This window comes from Cupressus sempervirens, chromosome 9 (genome assembly GCF_028749045.1).
Source record: "Cupressus sempervirens isolate cs-2001-9-10 chromosome 9, ASM2874904v1, whole genome shotgun sequence".
NCBI classification, from domain to species: Eukaryota; Viridiplantae; Streptophyta; class Pinopsida; order Cupressales; family Cupressaceae; genus Cupressus; species Cupressus sempervirens.
The window spans coordinates 19,827,361-19,853,788 of NC_143126.1; the positions used below are offsets into that span (position 1 = coordinate 19,827,361).

A 26,428-nucleotide genomic window follows, 5' to 3' on the forward strand; every position below is an offset into this window, starting at 1 on the left:
TATATACATGCATACAGACCCAAGAAGTGTTATCTACCATAGTGACTTCATCTAAGGATAATGAAATGAACTTGGATTCTTTTACTCTGTCTTGTACATTTTGCTTTTCCACCTCAACAAGATAGCTTGCCATTTCCCATCCAACGTATATTGACCAATGTGACATAGGATAGTGAGGAACTCTCAAAAAAGATAATAAATTACCATATTCTAAAAAGTCTCTCATAGGATGCCCTCTAGATAGAATATGAAAAATAACACTCATCTGAACGGTCTTTGCCAAGTTTGCATCATTGGCTGCATGTTGAAGACCATCCTTGATTGGATTGCCACTACTACCACTACCAATTACCGCTATTTTCTTGAAATGCTCTTCATATTCTATGGCATACTTAACATGAAGGCATTCTTCCTTTTATTTCCATCTCACTATTGCTACTTCCTTTCCATCTATGATTTGTTTTTCATAAACCTTACCAATATGTTTTTCTATAGTGTCGAGCTTTAACTGCAACTTTTTCTCTCTTTTAGTTTTCTAGGTACAAATTGTACACTTGCATTCTGTTGGTGGTTCATCATTGTTTGTGACTGGTTCAATAAACCAATACTTTGCTACCCAGTCAACTTGGAAATTCCTTTTCATTTCCCACTCCCGCCTCATTTTTACATTCCTTTTTCTTTTCTTCCTACCAACATAAATATTATCTTTTGTTACAACATCTTCTGTTGTTTGAACACTGTTATCCTCATTTGATGCATTTTGATTTAATTGAATAACAACCTGCTCTTCTAGTGGTGGTGAGGTATTGTGATTTCCTTCTGCACTTGTACTTGCCAAAGTTGGTGGACCAAAAATATTGTCAATTCCAAAGAAAGCCTTTATGGTAGTATCTCTAAGTTTTTGGCATTTTGATGTAAGATTAATCCCTTCACTACCCTTGGGGGTCTTACCCTTGTCACTTCCCTGAGACTGAGCAATATTAGTTACAGAATCACCCTCCCCTGACATCTCAATCCACTGATAATCCATTTAAACTTTACTTCCCTGAGAATAAGTAGTATTACTTTTAGTATCTGTTTAAAACCACAAAATATTTATACATTGGCAAACAAAAAATAATAATTATAGTAAAATTTTAATTTTTTGGGTGAATCATTTGATTGTATTCAATTTCAAGGTTAAAAAAACATACGCGAAGTCGATGGCATCGAAGGTTCACAAAGGGTTTCATCAATTTGAAGTTGGTAGTTGTGAAACCATGAGAAAGGCTTTAACAGGTCTATCACAATGTCACTATCAAAGTGAAAGCTAATAGTTTGTGTGTTGCAAAACTGCGAGGAGGGCAGAGATTGCATCATCGCCAGTTGAAAAGATAAAGGAGATTGTGTTGCGAAACCGTGAGGAGGGTAGAGATTGCATCATCTCTAGTTTAATTGATGGTGAACTTCTATGTTGTAAAGTCACGAAAAAGGGAGATCACACCATCGGATGTTTGCAGCGGTTAAAGGGAAAAGACTTCCAGCAACCGCGAGACCGCAATGGTAAGGATTTCGCATGTTCGCAGTGGTTAAAGGGAAAAGACTTCCAACATCCATGAGCCTGCGATGGCAAAGATTTCGCATGTTCGTAGTGGTTAAAGGGAAAGACTTCCAGCAACCACGAGACCGCGATGGCAAGGATTTTGCATGTTCGCAGCGGTTAAAGGGAAAAGACTTCTAGCAGCTAGGAGACCGCGATGGAAAGGATTTCGCATGTTCCCAACGGTTAAAGAGAAAAGACTTCTAGTAGCCAGGAGACTGCAATGGCAAGGATTTCGCATGTTCACAGTGGTTAAAGGGAAAAGACTTTTAGCAGCCGCAAGACCACGATGGCAAGGATTTCACATGTTCGCAGCAGTTAAAAGGAAAGACTTCCAGCAGCCGCAAGACCGTGATGGCAAGGATTTCACATGTTCACAACGGTTAAAGGGAAAAGACTTCCAGTAGCCGGGAGACCACGATGGCAAGGATTTTGCATGTTTGTAGCGGTTAAAGGGAAAAGACTTCAAGGGAATCTTTCATGAATCTCACTTGAAAGTTGGTAGGAAATAGACTTCATATTTTCACGAATCCATACATGCAAGCTTTAAAAACCATTAACGTCGCCAGCAACTTTCAGCATTGCGTCCACTTTTTGAAAAATTTCTAATGAAAATGAGATAAGAAAGGAAACTATAGATAAGTTTTTGATTAAATTAAACTACATAAGCTCAAGGAAAGTATTTTATAGCACAGCTGCACATACTCGTGTACCACCACTTGTGGAAGCTATCTCTGGAGTTTGAGGCGTGCCCACGATGTGTCCTGCACTACCATAAATTTGATGGAGTGCCAGCGGTATTTAGTGAATGTCTCATTGCTTGGGCGAATTTGGATTTATACATATTACAAATCAATACAATTACCAATTTACCAGGCCAAAAGAGCCGACTCCTCCACAACAAAATGAAAGTGTGTTGGCAAAACGAGTCGATTCCTTGACTTCCCATAACATGAAATGAGCCAACTCCTCCACAATAAAATGAAACTAGGATGGCAAATTCTCCCATACTGCATGAAATAGAAACTTGAAACCCAGCGAACATTCCATGATAAGTGTTACCTGGTCGACTGCGTGAAAGGCGAATACCGCCAAGGAAAAACTAAAATGTAACATTTGCCTTGGCGATTACAATGCTAGGCAACTAGGTAAACCCAACAAAGCTTGGCAACAAGGAAACCATGGAAGGGCTCAAAAATTGCCAAAAATAACATTGGAAAAATGTCAAATTCACCAAAATACGAAAATTTGCCACTATATTATACCCTGGAGATAATGTGATGGGGTATGCTCATTCTGGCAATTCAAGGAAGTTGATACCTGGTACTTGCAATTTGCATAAAATCCACACATGTACAAATATATGTATGCTAAACTAAACAGGCAATGGCAGGAAATGATGTATTGTGTAGATCTTGACTAGTAGGTGACTACAACTCCCTTCCTTAACCACATTAGAAATGTCATACATAAAGAAAATATACACGCACACCATACACATGTAGTATGGGGTAAGTATCCATAAGAAAATACATATGATACTCCATCTAACTAATCATCATCAATAACTGAAATCACTCTAATAATCATCATAAAATCAACTAAATATGAAACAATATCTGATAATCTGAAAGATAGTGCTATTAATCATCAAGCATAAACTAGCCTAAAAGAGTTTGACAATAATAATAAAATGAAAACTAGGGGCAGACACTACATCAAGAGTCGACTAGATGTCTATATATGAAACAACAGGTTGCCTCAAGGTTCTCAATCACTAAAGGAATAAACATTGAGGAGGAGGTGATTTTTTTTACAAGTTAAATTACAATATTGTTATGAGAATTCAACTCATCTAATAACAATATTACAATAATAATAATTAAGGGTCAATTAAGATGTCTATGCAAAAATAATAATAAGAATTGAATCCTTACAATTATTAAAAGTCAAATTGAATAGTTCAATCTTTATTATCATCCTGATTGACTCTTAATTTGATTCAATTAGGATAAAAAATACACCATTGATCCATCTTAGCTGCCTTCCAATCAACTCTACAAACTACCATGCATCTTCAAACTATCACTTTATGACACTTTACTTGATATTATTAAGTATAAATCCTTTGCCAATAAATTGACAAAATATTGTGACAATTCATCATAATGTAGTGCCATGTAATCAATTATAAGATCTTAATTTCTTAACTTATAGTTTGATTATGAATTACATTTCAAAAAAGTAACATAAAAGAAATGTAAAAGAACCACCCAAACAATGAAACTATAAAAAATCATCTAAAATCATTAAAAATGTGAATGGTTTGAAAACTCAATTTCAAATTGAAATTTAAAAAATAAGCTTCTCCATTATATCAAAACTAACATGTTAAGACTCGAAGAACAAAAAATTTAAGCTATCTTCAAATATCTTATGTATATCTCTCATTCTAATATAAACTACAAAGAAAAAACCATTAATTACTGAAACCATTTATATATCTCTTTCATATTATTTGTACTATATCCCCAATTTTCCAACAAATCAATACATTTAAAAAAAAATGAAGCACACCATCAACAATTATATCATAACTGATAAGCCACACTCTTTTTGAACACCTATCTAATGTGACAGTATTCACCTTTCTTTGATTAATCAAGACATCATTTCATCTTAAGGGCTTGTTTGGTGTTTGGAATATCTGATTGTGTTCTTCGTTTGGTTCGTAGAATGGGGATTGGGAATAGGCATATGTATTCCCATTTTAGTCCCAAAATGAGCATAGGTCCATTACCAAAAATACTTGTTATTGGAAAGGATAATAGGAATGAGAAGGGTTTCCACACACAAATCACCATCTTTAGCCTTGAATGAGACTATGACATAGATGTATAGTGAAAGAGATATTACCCAAAACACTCTTGCTCTTCAAACTCATGACCACTATCTTAATCGACCCCTCTGAAACATTATCAACACATAAGAGATTCAAACAAGAAATATATTGGAAACATTATGCCTTAGTTTTTGTAAAGGCCAACTTGATAAAAGTCACAGTCATAAATTCGGTCAAAAATCACAGTAAAAAATTTGGCTATCAATTGTTGTAAAGGCTAACCTTATAGGCAATAACCCTGAATGGTTCAAATCCGATTACATTAAAGTCGACCTTGCTCACTACTTCACCCCAATCAACGAAAAGAACCATGATTTTTACCTTAGTACCTAACCACATTATCTACATCACCTTTGCCTTGCTTAGATTCAAACTCAACATACATTACTTGTCATTGCTAGTGTGGAAGTCTAAACTAGGGAATTTGATGCCCTATTTTTGTTGTAGTTCTTTCAACTTCCTCTCTTCAATGACATCTCTTTTAGGTTTTCCAATTAAATTCTAGGGGAACCAAAGAGGATTGGAATTTCTATTTTTCATTCTCATTCCCCATTCCAATTCCCATTCCTATTTTCCATTCTAATTTTCCATTCCTATGCTTGTAGTTACCAAATGGGCACTAAATGAATTTGATTGTTCGATTTTTTATTCCTTCAACTTATTACAAGACACAAGTTACCCATTCAACCACCTAATTTGGTATGTTCCATCTTCATTGCTTTAGAGACCCGTGTTTCCCCTCTCCACATTTTATGTGTAGGAGATTGGATTTTTTTATGCTCTTCTTATAATTTTATTGATCTCATCAAATGAAAAAAATTTATGGGAGATCAATTTCTATTCTATGGGAAATTTTAATAAAGTGATGTAAGCTTTAAGAGTCTTCCTAATACAAAAGATATCATTTATATAAGAATTTCAGGTTTTCTAATGAGCAATGCACATAGATAAGAAACGAAATGGCTATCATGGGGCTAAAATGCATTTGGAATCTGTTGGTATTTGTGATTTTTTTAATAAATATATTGTATTCTTATTTATTAATTAATAAAATAAATTTAAATAAATTAATAATCACATTTTAGTATGCAATGGGTACACCTAAGAGATATAGAAAATTAATAAGGAGATTTTTCGTCTTTTTTTTTTTGCATAAATTTGCATATGTAATGTCCCATTTTTTAGAGGAATTAATTATAAGGTTATCAATTAAAAAATATATATTACAAGGTAACTTTATAAATTAAATATTAAAAAAAAAATCTTCTAGAGGTTGTTGGAAGAAGCGGAGAAAAAATAAAAAGGGAGGCCGACCTATCAAGGAAAAAAAGAATAAATAGGCATTGAGGGCTCATTGCCTATCATTGAGATTTATTATTCATTTTTTCTTATGTGCGTTGTGGAGCCTAGAGTTTCTGCAAGTAGTCACAATTGGCCATTGAGAACAAAAACTCTCAATTGGTACGCAATTTTGAGGGTGTGAGAGATCACCTAAATTATTGCAGCTGTGGGAAGGATATTTCAATCCTTTCACTTGTGCTTAATTGTTGATTTGGAGTTTCAAGTGGAGTTGCACTTTCACCATATCATCTTCAGTAGTTAGTCTCCAGTATCTGATCAATCTAGGTTCTCCATTTCAGTTTGTAGTTGTAATAAGTTCTCAATTGTATACAGCCAGTTAGGGTTGTCTGTAATGTGCCATGTCATAATATTTTAGTGCTGAAAATTGACATATCATTTGTAAAAACATTTGGTTTTCATTGAATGAATACATTGGCACTATTATTTCTTTTATTTCAGCAATATATTTTAGCAGTGTATTAAATTTAGGGTTTTGTTTAGTGGCCTATTGGTATGGGTCATTTCAGTGGTATCGGAGCAGTTTCCTGCCAGCCTGATAGGGTTACCTAGCCACCATTTAATTTAGTTTACAAAGGAACCAGCATAACTAAGAATATGGCTGAGAGACATTCTCAAAGCCCATCCAAAAGTGTGCGAGATGATGAGACTTTACAGCAACAGGAGAGGCTTCTACAGTCAATAGAGGCAAGTACACAGGCAATGATGGTTATGATGCAACATTTGATTGGGGAAAATAGGAGGAATAATCATAATAATGACCAGGATGATAGAAGCATAGAAGGATCACAACATAGGACACAGTTTGGAACAGCTAACAGAACCACACATCCTACATTCATAGAAGAAACTCCAGCATGCACACGTGATGCTATGGTAATAGATATTGTAGATGAACTCCGACAAGTGAGGAATGAGTGAGATTCATTACTAGAATATGTACAAGATGGATGGACATTTGAGAGGTACTTGAACTATAGAGATGCCAGGTAGAAGCAAGTAGATAAACACAGTGAGTTGCAATAGGTCACCAACAAGTTGGTATTACCCACATTTGATGGCAGTGGAAAAATGAATGCTTGTGCTTGGATTCATAAGGTGGATACTTTCCTATCTTTGAAGACTATGACAGAAGTTGAAGCACTCAAGTATGCCACTTTACACTTAGATGGGGCAACACATGATTGGTGGACACATGGCATGATCACATTGCAACACAATCAGGTAACCACTTATCAAGAGTTTGTGAATAGATTGATAGAAAGGTTTGATAAAAAAATCCTGAAGTTTATTTTTGGGAATTAGCCCAGTTGAGACAGTCAGGAGGCTTAGAACTATTTATCAATGACTTCCAGAAGCTTGCAGTGATGGTGCCTAACATTTCAGAAAGGAGGCTAGTCATTTTATTCACAAAGGGATTAACTGAACCACTCAAGGGGTGGGTAAAGGCCTTTGATCCTCCTACATTATAGGAAGCCATAAAGAAAGCCTGTAGTATGGAACTTGCAGCTCTAGCAAACTGGTTTAGTTCAAAGAGTTCTTCATCATTTAGAGATAACAAAGGAGAATTCAGCAAGGGTAAAGAGAAGGTTAGTGACTCAAAAGACAAGCTAGCTACACCTTGGGATAAGGAAACACTTAATGACCTGTGTAGGAAGAAGCTATGGGGTGATCCCACAATAATGGGTTCCACTTTTTGACCAATTTTGACACTGAAATCAATATTTTTGCAACAAATGTCACGTTCAAGTGACTATATCTCCAAAACTATAAATAATTTCAAGATGACATAAACTAGTGATTTTGAGTACTTTGTTCCTACTTTGTAACCATATTTTTTAATCTAAAAAAAAAAATTATTTATGTCAATTTTTTTTATCTCCTCCAAAAAGTGGTACATAATAAAATTAAATATTTTAAAAAGTGACAGTCTGTTTGACACACATAACTTTTTTTCTAGAAATGATAATGAAGTATTTCTTTCAGCATTGGATTTGTAACATCAATATCCAGTGTCTGCATTTGGTTTGATTTATTTTTGTTAAATATTGTATAGTTTATGAAGTGACATGAACCGTAATTCAGACATACGTTCCCTTTGACACAGATAATTTGAAGTCAATTTATCATAAACCATTTTTTTTTTTTTAAATAGAAAGGTATCTCAATAAGGTAGTGCCTCCATATTTTTCAAAAAAAATTTGACCTAATGTACTAATTTTCTCGAGGTGTCAAAGTCGGTTAATGTTCAATCGGTAATGAACCTATAATGAGTTAAACTCATATTTGAAAGTCTTAATGATTAAATTATGTAATAAAATTGTAATCGTTGGAAAGCTTGCTCCGAGCAGCACATTTTGACATTTTTTATTTTGTAGTAGGAGATCATTCTCCTGCAATTATGGTAGTCAAAAGAGCAAAAAAGAAAAAAGGTTAAAATTTTTGTGATTTTGCATGTTCGTGCGAACATGGCGTTCGCGCGAACACGTTTACCATGTTCGCGCGAACACTAAAGTGGAACCCATTATTTTGGGTTCACTCTATGCTTCTTTTGCAAAGGTCACTATGAGTTTGGTCATGATTGTCCTATGAAGCCTAAGGGGAAGGCTAACTAGGTGATGTGGGCTTTTTACAAAGGTTCAGATTCAGACATCTTAGAGCACCATGATGAGGATCTTGATGAGGCAGAGGCTAACCAAGAGGTAGATAGTGCTGAGAAAAAAGAGGCTCCAGAGATACATTTACAAGAGGCACATCTGTCTAGTATTCAAAGAGAGGGATCTTTCAGATTTCAAGGAGTCTTGGCAGGACAAAAGATTATTACTCTATTGGATATAGGTGCCACACATAATTTTATTGATGCACGATTTGTGGAGAGGTGTGGACTCATTATTGAGGAGTTCGAGGGACTGAGAGTTAAGGTAGCTGATGGATATACTCTTTGTTGTGATAGGATGGTGTGAGATCTACCTTTGTGCTTGAATAACTATGAGTTTAAGGCAGACTATCATGTGGTCAACATGGGTGACATGGACATAGTACTTGGGATGCAGTGGCTACATTCTTTGAAGAAGGTTACCCTGAGATTGGAGGATATGGAGATACGATTCGTGGTAGATGACAGGACTTATGTGCTGAAGGCTATCCCTAATGGTGATGTCAAGACTATCTCATTTAGGCAGTTCGAGAGATTATCCAAACATAATAATATAGAGTGGGTAGAAATATGCACTTTGATGCCTACCTAGGAGGGGCAACATAAGATTGAATATCATCAAGATATTCAAAAATTGAGAATCAAGTATAGGAAGGTATTCAGTGAGATTCCACCAAGCAGGCCACCAAATAGAGGTATTGAGCACATTATCAAGTTGGAGGAAGGTGCTAAGTCTATCATGATCACACCATACCAGCACCCAAAATGACTCAAAGATGAGATTGAGAGGACCATCAACGAGTTGCTAGCAATGGGACACATCAGACCAAGTAAGTCACCCTTTGCATCTTCTGTTGTTTTGGTAAAAAAGAAGGATGGTACTCTATGAATGTGTATTGATTACAGGGTGTTCAATAAGAGAACTATAAAGAAAAAGCATCCCATCCCATGCATCGATGAGCTGATAGATAAATTGCATGGGGCTTGTTATTTCACAAAAATTGATTTGAGATCAGGCTATCACCATATCAGAGTTTGAGAGTAGGATATTGAAAAAATTTCTTTTAGATGTCATTACGGGAATTTCGAGTTTGTAGTCATGCCTTTTGGTTTGATAATGCACCTACCACTTTTCAGTCCACTATGAACAAGGTCTTCCACCATCAATTGAGGAAATTTGTGCTAGTGTTCTTTGATGATATTTTGATCTATAGCAGGACATGGCATGAACATTTAGAGCACTTGGAGATAGTATTAAGCATTTTACAGAGCGAGTCCTTGTATACCAAGGAGTCCAAATGTGATTTGGGGATGACAGAATTGTTGTATCTTGGACACATCATTAGTGCGAAAGGAGTGCGAATGGATCCCAAAAAGATATGTGCTATTGTTGATTGGCTACCACCAGAGAACCTTACATAGTTAAGAGGGTTCCTTGGTCTATGTGGATTCTATCACAGGTTTGTTAGTGGCTACTCATGACATGCAACACCCATGATAGATTTGCTGAAGAAAGGGGCATCTGTGTGGACTCGAGAGAAATAGGAGTGTTTTATGCAGTTCAAGGAAATAATGACTACATGCCTAGTATTAGCATTGCCTGATTTCATGAAGCCATTTGAGCTTCAATGTGATGCTTCTGGAGAGGGAGTTGGTGATGTACTCATGCAGGACAAGCATCCTATAGCTTATGAGAGTAGGAAACTCAGAGGGGTTGAGAGATCATTCAGCATATATGATAAGGAGATGTTGGCCATCATGCATGCCTTGGCCAAATTTAGACAGTATCTTATGGGCAACAAATTTTGTATTAAAATTGATCATAATAGTTTGAAGCACTTTTTGGGACAGCGTGACCTGAATGATCATCAGCAAAAGTGGGTGAGTAAGTTACAGGCATATGATTTTGATATTACATATGTTAAGGGGACACAAAATATTGTTGCAGGTGCTTTATCCCATAGGCCACACCTCACTTCTATGATTCAGATATCAGAGGATTGGTGACACTTGATTGTAGCAAAATATGCCAAAGACACGTGGGCCTCTGCTATAGTGGAGGGGACAACAACCGACACCAGATACACTCTCATAAATTATTTGATCATTTACAAGAACATGATTTACTTAGTCTTAGGATTGAAAGTGAAGCAGTTGATTTTGAGAGTATTCCATAATTCACCTACAAAAGGCCATCCTGGGTATTTCAAGACTTACAGGTTAGTACGGGAATGATTCACTTGGAAGGGACTTAAGACTGATGTTTTGCAATATGTGCATGAGTGTCATGTTTGCTAGCAAAACAAACAAGAACACACCTATCCAGCAAGGCTCCTACAACCACTTCCTATTCCTGAAAGGAAGTGGGAGTGCATCTCTATGGATTTTATTATGGGCTTGACCAAGGCCTAGGGGCACGATTGTATCTATTTGGTGGTGGATAGGCTGACAAAATATGCTCACTTCTTCCCTATCGCTACTACATACTCAGCAACTCAGGTGGCAGAGGTCTTCTTTAGGGAGATTTTTAGATTACACGGTTTGCCTCGAAGCATTGTGAGTGACAGGGACAACCGCTTCATGAGTCACTTTTGGCAGGAGATATTTTAGTTGTGTGGCACTGAGCTTACACCTAGTACCAATTATCACCCATAGACTGATGGTCAAACAGAGATTGTAAATAAATGGGTGGAAGGATATTTGAGGAATTATGTGGCAGATCAACAACGAGCTTGGGTCAGATGGATATATCTCTGTGAGTATTGTTACAATACTACATATCATATGACTATACAAATGACAGCCTTCATGGCACTTTACGGTTATGAGGCACCTAGTTTCTTAGATTTTTTGTTGGGAGATAGTTGAGTACTCCGTGCAGGTGAACTATTACAGGAAAGTAAGGGTATAGTTGCTACTCTCAGAGACAACATTGGTAGAGCTCAGAACCAGCAAAAATAGTATGCAGACAAGAAGAGGACTGAGCATAGTTTTGAGGTAAATGATATGGTTTACATCATGTTGCAGCCATATAAGCAGTCCACTCTCAAGAAGAGTGGTACAGAGAAACTCAAGCCATGCTATTTTGGACCATTCAAGATCATCAAACAAATTGGTGAGGTGGCTTATGAGTTGGAGCTTCCCACAGATAGTAGAGTGCACAATGTGTTTCATGTATCACACCTTAAAAAAGCATTAGGTCAGAATGTGATGCCTTTTGCAGTATTACCTCCCTTGGATGATGAGGGGAAATTGATCTTAGTGCCAGAATCCATTCTGGATAGTAGAGAGAAGCAGCTTCACAATAGGGTAATTAGAGAGTATCTAGTTAAGCGAAAAGATTTACCTATTGAAGATGCTACTTGGGAGGGAGAAGTGATTTTGCAACATCCAGCATTAAGATTACTTGAGGCCAAGCAATTTTAGGAGGGGTGGACCTATAATGTCCCATTTTTTGGAGGAATTAATTATAAAGTTATCAATTAAAAAATATATATTACAAGGTAACTTTATAAATTAAATATTAAAAAAAAAATCTTCTAGAGGTTGCTGGAAGAAGCAGAGAAAAATTTAAAAGGGAGGTCGACCTATCAAGGATAAAAAGAATAAATAGGCATTGAGGGCTCATTTCCTATCATCAAGATTTATTATTGATTTTTTCTTATGTGCGTTGTGGAGCCTAGGGTTTCTGCAAGTAGTCACAATTGGCCATTGAGAACGAAAACTCTCAATTGATACGAAATTTTGAGGGTGTGAGAGATCACCTGAATTATTGCAGCTGTGGGAAGGATATTTCAGTTCTTTCACTTGTGCTTAATTGCTGATTTGGAGTTTCAAGTGGAGTTGCACTTTCACCATTTCATTTTCAGCAGTGTGTCTCTAGTATCTAATCAATCCAAGTTCTTCATTTCAGTTTGTAGTTGTAATAAGTTCTCAATTGTATACAGCCAGTTAGGGTTGTCTGTAATGTGCCATGTCATAATGTTTTAGTGCTGAAAATTGACATATCATTTGTAAAAAAATTTGGTTTTCATTGAATGAATACATTGGCACTATTATTTCTTTTATTTCAGCAATATATTTTGGCAGTGTATTAAATTTAGGGTTTTGTTTAGTGGCCTATTGGTATGGGTCATTTCAGCATACTGCATGTGGTTCAATTGATTGTGGATGTAGCATAAAATCAACTAGGTATCCACTAATAGAAATCTAAACATGACCAATATAAAGATCTATGGGTAGAAATATAATTATAAGTTTATAGTATAATATATGTGAATTTTTTTCTTATAACATGTTATTAGGAAGAGAGAGAAAATATCCACAATTCATAGATATCTTAGAATATTTTTGGAGTCAATTGTGTCACTATTTTTTGTATCAACATTTCGAATCACACTCTATGATCCATCATCAGAATGAATGATAGAAAACAAACCAAAAATACTGACAAAATTGAATCTACAAACATTATAAAATATTGTGATATTGCTATCATGATTTAATTGTCTAATTTTTGATTTAAACTCATTGACCCATGTATCATGACTAGTGATTCACACATGAATCCATCTCTCATGAGAATAAATGGAACACTTAGCACTCATTCAATCTAGATGATGTTCACAGAGGTGAAGCATCGAGACTTCCCAATACTACTCCTACTAGATCGCGCTTAACTATGGAATTTCCTCCATTATTAAACCCACTCTGCTTGCAATCCCATTTGCAAAACCTTTACCAAGTGTTGTGCCTTATGAAACATTCATTAGAAAGCCCCTTAAGCTCATTAGTTAATAAGTAGGGGATTTTCCACAACAAGTCAAATTGTGATATTGCTATCAGGATTTAACTGCATAGTTTTTTAGTCGAACTCATTGACCACATGTATCACGAGTAGTGATTCACACATGAATCTATCTCTCGTGAGAATAAATGCAACACTTAGAACTCATTGGATCTAGGTGATGCTCACAAAGGTGAACCATCGAGACTTCCGAAGAGGTCACCCATCCCAATACTACTCCAACTTGAGTGTGCTTAACTATGAAGTTTCCTCCATGGTTAAACCCACTATATTTGCAAACCCATTTGCAAAACCTTCACCAAGTATTGTGCCTTATGAATTAGTCATTAGATAGCCCCTTAAGCTCATTAATTAATAAGTAGAAGATTTTCTACAGCAAGTCAAATTGTTATATTGCTATCAAAATTTAACTTTGTAAGTTTTCAGTCAAACTCATTGTAATGCCCCGCCAAGGGATCCAAAGAATTAACCTAGAATTTCACTAAGTTTGGTAAAAAAAAATTTTTATATAACATGAAAGTAAATACCACATATAACTTGTACATAATAACGGAAGCAATAGAAATGTCCATCTAAAAGTAAACATAACATACATAACTGATTTTATTCTTTAAGAATCTCTTAACGTTGAGTTACATCTAAATTAACTAACATACATGAACCCATTTAGTACAACATCCACATGAATAATAATGATAAGTCCAATGTTCATACATTACATTTTCAAATGCTCAATCATCCACTGTACATGTCACAGAGTATGAAAGCTTAAAAGAATATACATATGTGAAATAAGGTACATCATCGTATTCCAATCCATGATATATCAAAGTAGAGATAATCACATGATATATCATCATAGAAGACATATACATCCATCATAAAGATTAAATAAAATAAACTAAGTGCACGGTTCCTCCCAACCGTTAATAGCATCATTAGACCATTATGGATCCTAGCCATCCCTCTGTGCATAACATTTTCAAAGCACCGAAGAGATCATCGGCTATAAATATAGTAGGAATGTCACTCCTAAAAACATCCTACTAACATGCAAAGTAAAGCATAAGGTAACATCATCTAACATATGCAAATCATCAATATAAGAAACATACCAATAAATACATCCATCATAAGGTATATCATCTATCATAATGCTCCAAGAACATAATGAAGATAAATACTAACCAAGAATGCTCTAGCCACGATGTCTTCGACAGATCTCAAATAATAAGAGTGGAAAATACACTACCACCCGACCGCGTGGAACCTAAGTGGTCCACTCCCACCGTGCTGAGGAGATAATCTCAAGTCCCAAACAGGCTATCCATAACACATAGCACAAATCTCTATAGTCCAGGAATCCTAAAAGTATACTAACTCAAAGGTTCTAATTACACACAAAATCGACATCTAATTCCCAGAGGCACACAAAGACATGTAGGAAACCTACTATGCAAGTGGGAAAGTGTCATCGCATTTATCACGTACAAGTTACCCTAGCAGTTAGCTAAACTCCACGGGTCCATACTGATCTCATGCGACCAATAGTATCCTCTCATACTGACGAGGCATACTACGGAATGCACAGTCACAACCATGCGTTCTTACTACTCCCATCCTAGCCTGTACAAGTGCTCAAGGCATGGGCGAGAACCAAAACAATTATCTTTTTAGGTTCATTTAATCTCTATTTAGTATGTAAATGTTATCACTTATTAACCAAACTTACAATGAGTTACCCTGGCAGCCACTTAGGGCCCCGGCCCCCATTGCAAGCCACTTCCTGACACTACAAGTAGATAACCTACCCTAAGCTCATGGAATCATAAATTTCAAAATCACAAAAGATAATCCATAATAAAATCATCAAATATGCATAAAATCATCAAATATCCATAATAAGAATCATCAAATCTCCAAGATAAGAATCATCAAATCTCCATGAGCATCTGAAAAGCATCCATAGAAAATCATGACCACAACAGTTCTCTATTGGAAACTGAAGGCATCACTAATAATTATAAGTATCCAATGGTTCTCAATAACCAAAATATATCTCAAAATAAATCACAATATCCATTGGTTCTCAACAAGCAACCAAGAATATCTCAAAATCATACTGATCGAAGAATCCAAAATGGTTGAGTCAAAACATGTCACAACATGACATCATCAAGAAATAAATCAACATTCCAGTCCCATCATGGCGACTAGAAAGTAATCTAAGGATAACTGATCGATGACTCAAAAATGATTAGCTCAAGTGTCTCATACACATATCTCAGCTTCACACATGAAGACTGATGAACAATAACAATCAGTAAATACAAATATTTCATAGAGCATACGATCACATTACCATGGTTCGGCTTATAAAGATCGAGACCAAATAAAATCAGCATGCCATCACATCTCATAACTCCTGAGCCTCTGGTAACAACTTAGGACTGGTCAACACTAGTTAACACAAAACCCAAAACAAGAAGCATATAGAATACACGATGTAGACACATGTTTTGGTTTTGCTATCTTACATAGTTGAATCAAGTGTAAAAGTTTCTAGTTTTCTATTTGCAAGTATATTTTCAAGTGTCTTAAGTTTCATCATTTGACCTACAAGTCAACCCATTTGTTTCCTGATAACATTATCCTTCCATTATTAAGAATTACATTCTAAGAATAGCTTAAGGATAAATATTCACTAAACTGATCATCATTGACCTTTAATTTATTCTCTATATTTAACTATGATCCATATTCTAATTGATTAACCTTTCAACTTTTTTAAGATCATTATTCGTTATATTATAAGAGGACCAATTATCATTCTTCGAATAAGAGATTATAACTTTATTTATCTCAATCTATTAACATAGGTACACCATCCATGACCTATTACATCTTATTAGTTTTCAATTAGAAACTTAATTAAGTATTACTAAAGTTTGAGTCTTTGAATTTAATCGTCACCATCGTTGACAACCATACAATATCTAAAGTCATAATTCAAGTCATAAGAATAAGATCTATCAACTTCAATATAGATAATCTATAATCTCGTTAAAAAAATTATATCAAATAAATCTCTATTACATAACTTAATTATTAATTAAATCTAATTAGCTTTCACTAATTGATTTAATTAATAATTGTATAACCATAGCAACGTTCTAATTAACATCAGTTGATTAATAACTAACTAGAATTCTGTAAGTTAAAAGTCAACTATAATTCAATACTTAAATAATCATATTAATAATTCAATAATAGTAACTTGTTAATATTTAATGACAAGCTATATTGGAAATCTTATTATTAAATCTTTAATGATCACATACATCACTTTGCAACAATGTTCACATTTATATTTAATAATAACAAGTTATAATAAATCCTCAATACCAAGTATTATTATCTCAAATAAGTTTTTCCTATATACGTTGATTCAGTTAACTGATAATCTTCCAAATTATTAACCAATTCAATTTGATTAATATCTTTTATAGTACTTCAATCATTAACTAATCTCCTTTAGAGTAACTCTGTTCGTATTAGTTGATAACTATTTAAACTATTTATACTATTGTGATATGAATATCAGGATTTAACTGTGTGATTTTGAGTCAAACTCGATGACTCATGTTTCATGAGTAGTGATTCAACATGAATCCATCTCTCATGAGAATAAATGGAACACTAAGCACTCATTGGATCTAGGTGATGCTCACAGGGGTGAAGCACCGGGACTTCCCGGGAGGTCACCCATCCCAATACTACTCCAGCCTGAGCGCGCTTAACTACAGAGTTTCCTCCATAGTTAAACCCAAAGCTTACAACCCCATTTGCAAAACCTTCACCAAGTGTTGTGCGTTATGAACCATTCATTAGAAAGCCCCTTAAGCTCATCAATTGATAAGTAGGAGATAATTTCCACAGCTAGTCAAATTGTGATATGAATATCAAGATTTAACTGTGTGATTTTGAGTCAAACTCGATGATCCATGTTTCATGAGTAGTGATTCAACATGAATCCATCTCTCATGAGAATAAATGGAACACTTAGCACTCATTGGATCTAGGTGATGCTCACAGGGGTGAAGCACCGGGACTTCCCGGGAGGTCACCCATCCCAGTACTACTCCAACCTGAGCGCGCTTAACTACAAAGTTTCCTCCATAGTTAAACCCAAAGCTTGCAACCCCATTTGCAAAACCTTCACCAAGTGTTGTGCATTATGAACCATTCATTAGAAAGCCCCTTAAGCTCATCAATTGATAAGTAGGAGATAATTTCCACAGCTAGTCAAATTGTGATATGAATATCAAGATTTAACTGTGTGATTTTGAGTCAAACTCGATGACCCATGTTTCATGAGTAGTGATTCAACATGAATCCATCTCTCATGAGAATAAATGGAACACTTAGCACTCATTGGATCTTGGTGATGCTCACAGGGGTGAAGCACCGGGACTTCCTGGGAGGTCACCCATCCCAGTACTACTCTAGCCTGAGCGCGCTTAACTACAGAGTTTCCTCCATAGTTAAACCCAAAGCTTGCAACCCCATTTGCAAAACCTTCACCAAGTGTTGTACGTTATGAACCATTCATTAGAAAGCCCCTTAAGCTCATCAATTGATAAGTAGGAGATAATTTCCACAGCTAGTCAAATTGTGATATGAATATCAAGATTTAACTGTGTGATTTTGAGTCAAACTCGATGACCCATGTTTTATGAGTAATGATTCAGCATGAATCCATCTCTCATGAGAATAAATGGAACACTTAGCACTCATTGGATCTAGGTGATGCTCACAGGGGTGAAGCACCGGGACTTCCCGGGAGGTCACCCATCCCAGTACTACTCCAGCCTGAGCGCGCTTAACTACAAAGTTTCCTCCATAGTTAAACCCAAAGCTTGCAACCCCATTTGCAAAACCTTCACCAAGTGTTGTGCGTTATGAACCATTCATTAGAAAGCCCCTTAAGCTCATCAATTGATAAGTAGGAGATAATTTCCACAGCTAGTCAAATTGTGATATGAATATCAGGATTTAACTGTGTGATTTTGTGTCAAATTCGATGACCCATGTTTCATGAGTAGTGATTCAACATGAATCCATCTCTCATGAGAATAAATGAATCCAATGAGTGCTAAGTGTTCCATTTATTCTCATGAGAGATGGATTCATGTTGAATCACTACTCATGAAACATGGGTCATCGAGTTTAACTCAAAATCACACAGTTAAATCCTGATATTCATATCACAATTTGACTAGCTGTGGAAATTATCTCCTACTTATCAATTGATGAGCTTAAGGGGCTTTCTAATGAATGGTTCATAACGCAGAACACTTGGTGAAGGTTTTGCAAATGGGGTTGCAAGCTTTGGGTTTAACTATAGAGGAAACTCTGTAGTTAAGCGCGCTCAGGCTGGAGTAGTACTGGGATGGGTGACCTCCTGGGAAGTCCCGGTGCTTCACCCCTGTGAGCATCACCTAGATCCAATGAGTGCTAAGTGTTCCATTTATTCTCATGAGAGATGGATTCATGTTGAATCACTACTCATGAAACATGGTTCATCGAGTTTGACTCAAAATCACACAGTTAAATCCTGATATTCATATCACAATTTGACTAGCTGTGGAAATTATCTCCTACTTATCTACTTATACTATTATTTATTAATAGTTTGTTAGACCCAACAAACATTAATAAATAATAAACTTATCACAATTATAAATAATCAATCTAGAGAACTTTTACATAGAACTTCATTAGCTAACTCTTAATACCATTAAGGTATTCAAACGTATTAACCAATAACATAATAATTCAATCTTAATCCAATATCATTTATAGTTTCTAAATTTAAATCAACATAATATAAATTATCATCTTACAATTATTTAATCAATATTAAAAATCAACCATTAGACTCTATTTTCTAATTGTTTTAATAATATTTTGTCTATATAAACGTTTTTTGAAAAAGATCCCTATCACAAATCAATAAAACTCATTGTATATTTTAACATGAATAATCTCCAAATTCTTAACATTATCATCTTTATTAACAACTCTAAAATTGTTTAATAGTATTCAATATACATTATAAGAAGTCTACTATATAAACTATATTAAAATATCTTTTCTTTTAATTTTCTCTCATTTAAAAATTCATTTACTTAGATTGACTAATAATTAATTACACTTCTTCTACTATTAACTAATCTTAATTAAATTTGATTTAATTAGATTAGATAATAAACCATATAAAACTAATGCATATTAATAAGATTCTAATAAGGGAAGATCGCAATAATATCTTTAATTTATTCCATATTTTGATATATATTATTTTTGTGAAGTTTAAGCATAAAGAACTCTTGGTTATGGGAAATGAAGAGATATATGTTCTTAAATAAAACAGTCTCAGTACGACGGTCATATCTCCCTAATGAACCGTTGGATCAGACTGAAATTTAAATATGTTGGAGAGGGCCAAGTTGCGTTGGTTCTAACCGGAGTGATCGAATAAATTCAATCACGATAAAAAGTTATGAATGACTGAGTTTGGGTCTATCCAAGGGGCAGCGACAGGACAATTTGTGATGAATTAAGAATTTTTTAAAAAAATAATTGTTCTCTAAATTTAACCATAAAAGGGTTTGTCCATACGCATCTGAAAATATAATGTGATAGAAAGATTACATCTAATCATTCGAATTTTCACCATAAAATTTATATTTTAATTACAAATCTTGTCTTTCTAATTTAATATAAATTCGAACCCAAACCCAATTAAAATCTAATTTCTTTCTCATTTGGAACTAGAATTTTTCTATTGTTTTCTTCTCATCCAAATAAAATATCTAGATTCCAATTTCAAATAGTAGATTCAATCACAGAGAGTATTCAGACACATAAAACAGATATGATGAAGACAGGAAGAGAAAGAGTGCAAAGGGAATATGAGAATATCACGAGTGCACCTGGACACTGATGCTAATTTTCCATGCCTCAGAAGTTCATAGAAAATCTCTTCCTTCTCCATCATTCGCAATTCTTCCAAGAATCCAAGCCGATCGAATCCTCCAAGTGATTAGAAGTGCTAGAAGGAGCATAGAAGCAAGTAAAAAATATATGAGCATATGAATCTTCTCTCATGCATGTAAGCTTTGAAGCTTCTATTTTAGCTTGTAGCTCGTGGCTTCCATTAAGCTTTTTCATTTAAGCTTCTATGAATGTCCGAATATGAAAAGCTTTCAAGAAACTTTTGGAATGCTTTTTGAAACCGCTGAAAGATGTCACCAACTAAGCATGGGTCTTTTCCAATTCTTTTTTATGAGTCATAGAATTGTAGACACCTTGTGCTTAATTGATGCACTAACCCCCGTGTTGTTGACACATGTTAATTCTCATGCAAGTTTATAACTCCAATTTACTTTACTCTTTCCAATTTTATTTATTTATTTATTAAGTCTTATGCACTCTCTTTAATATCTCCACTTTTCAATCTTAATATATTTATATTTTAATCATATGAGATTTAGAATCTTTTAATAATTTAAAATATATTTTTCACTTTTAAATTTCATTTTCTAAAACTTTATTGCTAAAATATTTATTAGCTTTAATAATATTATTATTTAGTCATTTATTTAAAAATGAGCTCCAAATATATTATAAATATTGTCACATTCCAAATTTAATATTATAACTTTTATCTTCCAATTTAATTATTTTATTTAATTAATTTTTTAATTAATTAAATAAAATAAATATTAAAATATCATATTAATTTTTTATTTAATTAAACCATTAATTAAATCTTTTAATTAGGCTTAATTAATATAAAATATTCCAAAGACTCACAAAGGTAAAAATACGAAAAACTTATCATAGCCAAAATACATACAAATCAAACCAAGGGGTTTATATCACGAATTACATCATCTGACGCATTCGGAAGGTACTCAACTCAGATACTTGTCCTAATTTTCCAATTAGAACAAATGGCTTAAAGGGTTGGGATTTGGACTTGAGAATTTATCTCCTCTCTCTTATCATTGAGATAATGTGATAGAGTACGCTCATCCTGGCAATTCAGGGAAGTCGATACCCGGTACCTACAACCTGCATAAAAACCATGCATGTACAAGCACAATATATACTAAATTAAACAAGTAATGGCAGAAAGTGGTGCATCGTGTAGATCCCGACTAGCAGTTGATTACGACTTCCTTCCTTAACCACATCAGACACACCATACAAAAACAAACACACAAAGCAAACACGCACACCATACACATGCAAGTATGGGGTAAATATCCATAAGAAAACACATATGATAATAAATCATCTTACTAATCATCATTAATAACTGCAAACACTGAAAATAATTATCATACATACATGAAATGTAGAGTCTAAGTAATCTCATCACATATCAACTGAATCCATAGCACAATATCTGATAATCTCATAATAATGTTACTAACCATCAACATGAAACTAGCTCTAAAAGAATTCAGCAATGATAACAAAATGCGAACCAAAGACAGACACTACACTCATTGACCCATGTATAATGAATAGTGATTCATACAGGCATCCATCTCTCATGAGAATAAATGGAACACTTAGCACTCATTGAATCTAGATTTATCAAGATTTATCAATTGATGAACTTAAAGAACTTTATTAAAAGATAATGTCCATTCAAAAAAATTTCCCAAGTTGTTTGAGTTGGTAGAGACCAAATAACTAACTTCTCTTCTTTTTTTAAGACATTAAATAAAACTTAATTTATACTTTCCAAAAGTGTCAGAAAGGAGGGACTACATTCCTGTTTTAATAAAGTTAGAAAAAGGTGTTCGTTGAAGAGAACTCTACCGAATGGGTCGGCCATTGAATGTGAGTGACGGAGTGCTGGTTTTATTGGAGAAGCCTTTACCAACAAATTGTCCTTGAATTGAATGGCGACTTCTCGCATGGGGCTATAAAACCAAACGCTCTTTGTTTCTACACAAAACGCCACCAATATGGAGGGGAATTCCAATGTGGAGGAAGTGAGGCTTTTAACAAGCAGACAACTGGATAAAATTCGGCGCAGCCTTCCTCTCCGCATCCGATGGCTTTGCTGGGCTTTCAAAGTCGGCGTATATTTCGGCCAGAGAAATGACGGCACCGTTAACAGGCGCCTGGCGGCGGGGCTTCTTTGGTGCCTCGCTCCGTCTGTCGCCGCCAGCGAAAAGCCCAAGCGCGGAGTATATACAAGAGACGCCGTTATCGACCACGTTAACGGCGTCTGGCTGCGTCTGTTTGTTGCCATGCAAGAAAACGGCTCCGAAAAGGAGGCGCTGCCGGTGGTGGTGTATTTTCATGGCGGCGGCTTCTGTATTTTATCCGCCGCCCAAGAGTTGTACGATGACTTTTGCCGGCGGCTGGCGAAACGGCGGCGGGTGGTGGTGGTGTCAGTGGATTACAGGCTGGCACCCGAGCACAAGTTCCCCGCCGCTTACGACGACTCGTTTGTGGCGCTGACGTGGCTGAAAAGCCCTGCTGGCAGCAGCTTCTTGCCGAGAAATGCTGACGTGTCGCGTTGTTTTCTAATGGGAGACAGCGCGGGAGGAAATATTGTGCATCATCTGGGGTGCCGCGTGGCAGAGAACGTGGAGGAGCTGCGGCCAGTGAGAATAGTGGGGCACGTGCTCATTCAGCCGTTTTTCGGCGGCGAAGAGAGAACGGCTTCGGAGAGAGATCTGAGAAACGTGCCGCTAATGACAGTGGAATATTGCGACTGGTTCTGGAGGGCGTTTTTGCCGGCTGGGGCCAACCGAGATCATCACGCCGCCAATGTGACGGCTCCCAAGTCTGTGGACGTTTTGGCGGCGGAGTTGCCGCCAAGTTTGGTGGTTGTTGGTGGGATGGATATGCTGCGGGATCGACAGCTGCAATACATGGAGTACTTGAAGAGGATGAAGAAAGAGGTGGGTCTCCTCTTCTACGAAACTGGTTTTCATGGCTTTTTCACGATGAGATATCCTCTGTCTTCTCAGTTCCTCGATGACCTCGCCAATTTTATGAATAGATGCTCTTGAACAAAACAATCATAGGCGTTTGTTTTAATTGAGTTGGATAAAAAGATTGTAATCTGTTAAATTGGAACAGTGATCTTATTATTAATTAATGATATATAATATTAAATAAATAATCAAAATATCACTGTTCAATTTTGATAGTAATGTTATAAACTAATATTTTTTCTGTTGTCTTTGTTATATATATATTAATTCTTTATTTTTAAAATTGAGGTTGTTTTTAAATATATATTCTCAATATTAATATCTGTTATTGTTATATTCAGAGTTCTAATTTTTAATATAAATAAATGAATGGACACTAGTATAATTGTTATTATTTTTAATTAGTTAATAATTAAATTATTCTATTTATTTTTCCTCCCATTGAACTTGTTAAAAAAATATTTTTCTTTACAATATTCTCTTCATATAACATTATTGTGTCAAATACATGTGAGATACATTACTTATAAAATTATGTTTTCTCATGTATACTTTGACTTTTTTAATTACTGTTTATTTTTGGGATTGAATATCTCTTTCTCTTGCATTTTCATTTTGATTTTTTTAAATGTCAGAAGAAATAATATACATTGTAGTTTCTTATTCTTCAAAATTGTTTACAAATGATATATGAACAATTATGTGCTTGATGACACTGTTAACATTTGTTCAGCCTAAAACTTTTTCTCATTTAGACTTCTCTAATTAATAATTATAATCTACAACTTAAATAAAATATCAATATATTTTGATCTCGATTTACAACCTTCCAATCAACTATGCTAACATGCATCTTTAAACCATTACTTTTGTAACATTTATCTGATATAATAAAGTCCAAACCTTTTACTTGTAATTGACATGTTGGGCCAATTCATTATAATGCAATGCTCCATAATTAATCTTGATTTCTTGATTTGTAGGTTGTAGTTTAAAATCTGATATGATATACAATATTTAAATATAAATTACATTTCCATAACAAAAATGAAAGAAATGCAAAACAATTGTGCAAGCAATGAAGATAAATAAAACTATATAAATTCATCAAACCCATACACAGCCTGAGAAGTCAATCCCAAACTAGAATATAAGAAAGAAGCTCTTCATTAGATCAAAACCAACATGTTAAGGCTTGATGAAAAAAGAAAACAACAAAGACCCCCTCCAGGTACGTTATGTGTATCTCCCGTTCTAGGATAAAAAGTAGAAAGAAAAAGACATTGGCAACTAAAACCACATATATATCTCCTCCTGTATTTTATGTACTCAGAAGTTATGAATTCACAAATCAATACACGTTCAAATAAATAAAACAAACACCAACAATGATAACTAAACTGATAAGCTACACTGATTTCAAACATCCATTTCATCTGATATTATTCACCAGTCTACGATTAATCCAAACGTCACACATAACTTGCATGAAAAAATTGACTGCATTATCTCAATCTAGAAGCCATACCTACTACCGTTAATGAAAATAACTTTATAATGTGCAATAAATTCATTAAAAGAAGAATACATAAATAACAACCTAACACAATCAAAACACTGAATGATGAAAGATGGAAAAGGATATGAAGCCGAACAAACATGGCATCAATTCCATGTATTGTTCGTTTTGCTGATTCCTCCACATTCCAGCTTCATTCCGCCCGGCTTTCTAACAACTTTCCATTTTAATTGAAGTGGGTTCGTATTATTAAATAGAAAATGACTAAAATCCTTGCAGTGGCCCCATTCTAGAAATATAGGGCTTACATTCATATACGTGGAAGGATATTCTAACACTACAAGACATAATGTTGCCAGCCAAATCGGTATGCCATATTGATTGTCTGTATTAATCGTACCACTATATATACGCTCTATTTCTCTCCATGCTGAATGAATAAATTGAATTTGAACCATCTCCATACTCTCCTTATTCTACTGACCTCATCAAATGCTTGACCTACCATAGCTCACAATATACCCAAATTCTTGTTCTGTTAAAAACTTTCTACTTTCTTAAAAGTAATTTTAAGAAAACTATTTTATGTCACATGTTATTTTAAAAGTAATTGTAAGATTATTGAAGGATTTTTGTGTTAACTGTCGGATCAACAGTGTAAAATTTTGGTTGTCCAAATTTTACAGATACAAGGTAATAGAGAAAATATTTCAAATGTCATCTTTGAAATGATGACCATTGCTCACGCAATCGATTTCACAACCTTCATGACCCAAAAGTTAGAACAATAGCTATAAGCAATTTAGTTGCATAAGAAGACAATAAAGAGTTAGTTGAAATCGGATATATCATTTAGGAACATGGAGTGAGTGAGGTTATCTATAACAATTAATGCTGCTCTTCTCTTATTACCTATCCACTCCTCATGCATAGATCCAAATATAGATAGATAGATAGATAGATCATTGTTCTCCATTTTCAGTAGTATGTTAGATCTTATGAAATTTAGAGTTAGGTTCATGATTTGTGTACACAACTATGACTTCAACAAAACACACTTAACAAGAAGAAGATATTTTTCTATAGAAAAATATATGAGAAACCTATAAAAGAAAAAATTACCTCATCTTATAGGTAAAGAGTATATAAAGAGAAACACTATCAAAATTTATTAAAAAATGACCATCTCAATAATACCAATCTCATCTTTTATTTTCATATGACAGACTTGTATTTAGGAAGACTTAAATCATTAAAAAAGCCTTTTTAACTTCTCCAATAAACCAAGAATCCATTGCTCAAAAGAATATGTATTTTTAATAGAATTTTATATTAAAAAAGGTATTATTTAAATAACCATTAATACAAAAATCTACATTACTGACTTTAATGATTTTAAAATGGTTATAAAAGGAAATATAAGAAAACATTTAATATTTTTAAGATACTGAAAAATGAAGATTTTGAACATGGTAATACAAAAACTTGTATAATTTGAACAAGGTACTAAAAATTTGCACATGTACAGTTGCGTATTGGAAATAGTGCAGTTTGAATTGGGCATAGTGAGCG

At 34.6% G+C, this 26,428-nt stretch overlaps 1 pseudogene across 1 annotated transcript; it reads left to right on the forward strand.

The window, feature by feature from the left end:
• Positions 1-22,353: 22,353 nt before the first annotated feature.
• On the forward strand, positions 22,354-23,423 carry LOC149537432 (putative carboxylesterase 18 pseudogene; annotated as a pseudogene). The gene has a single exon (XR_016356281.1). The product of XR_016356281.1 is annotated as a putative carboxylesterase 18 pseudogene (transcript).
• Positions 23,424-26,428: the final 3,005 nt, after the last annotated feature.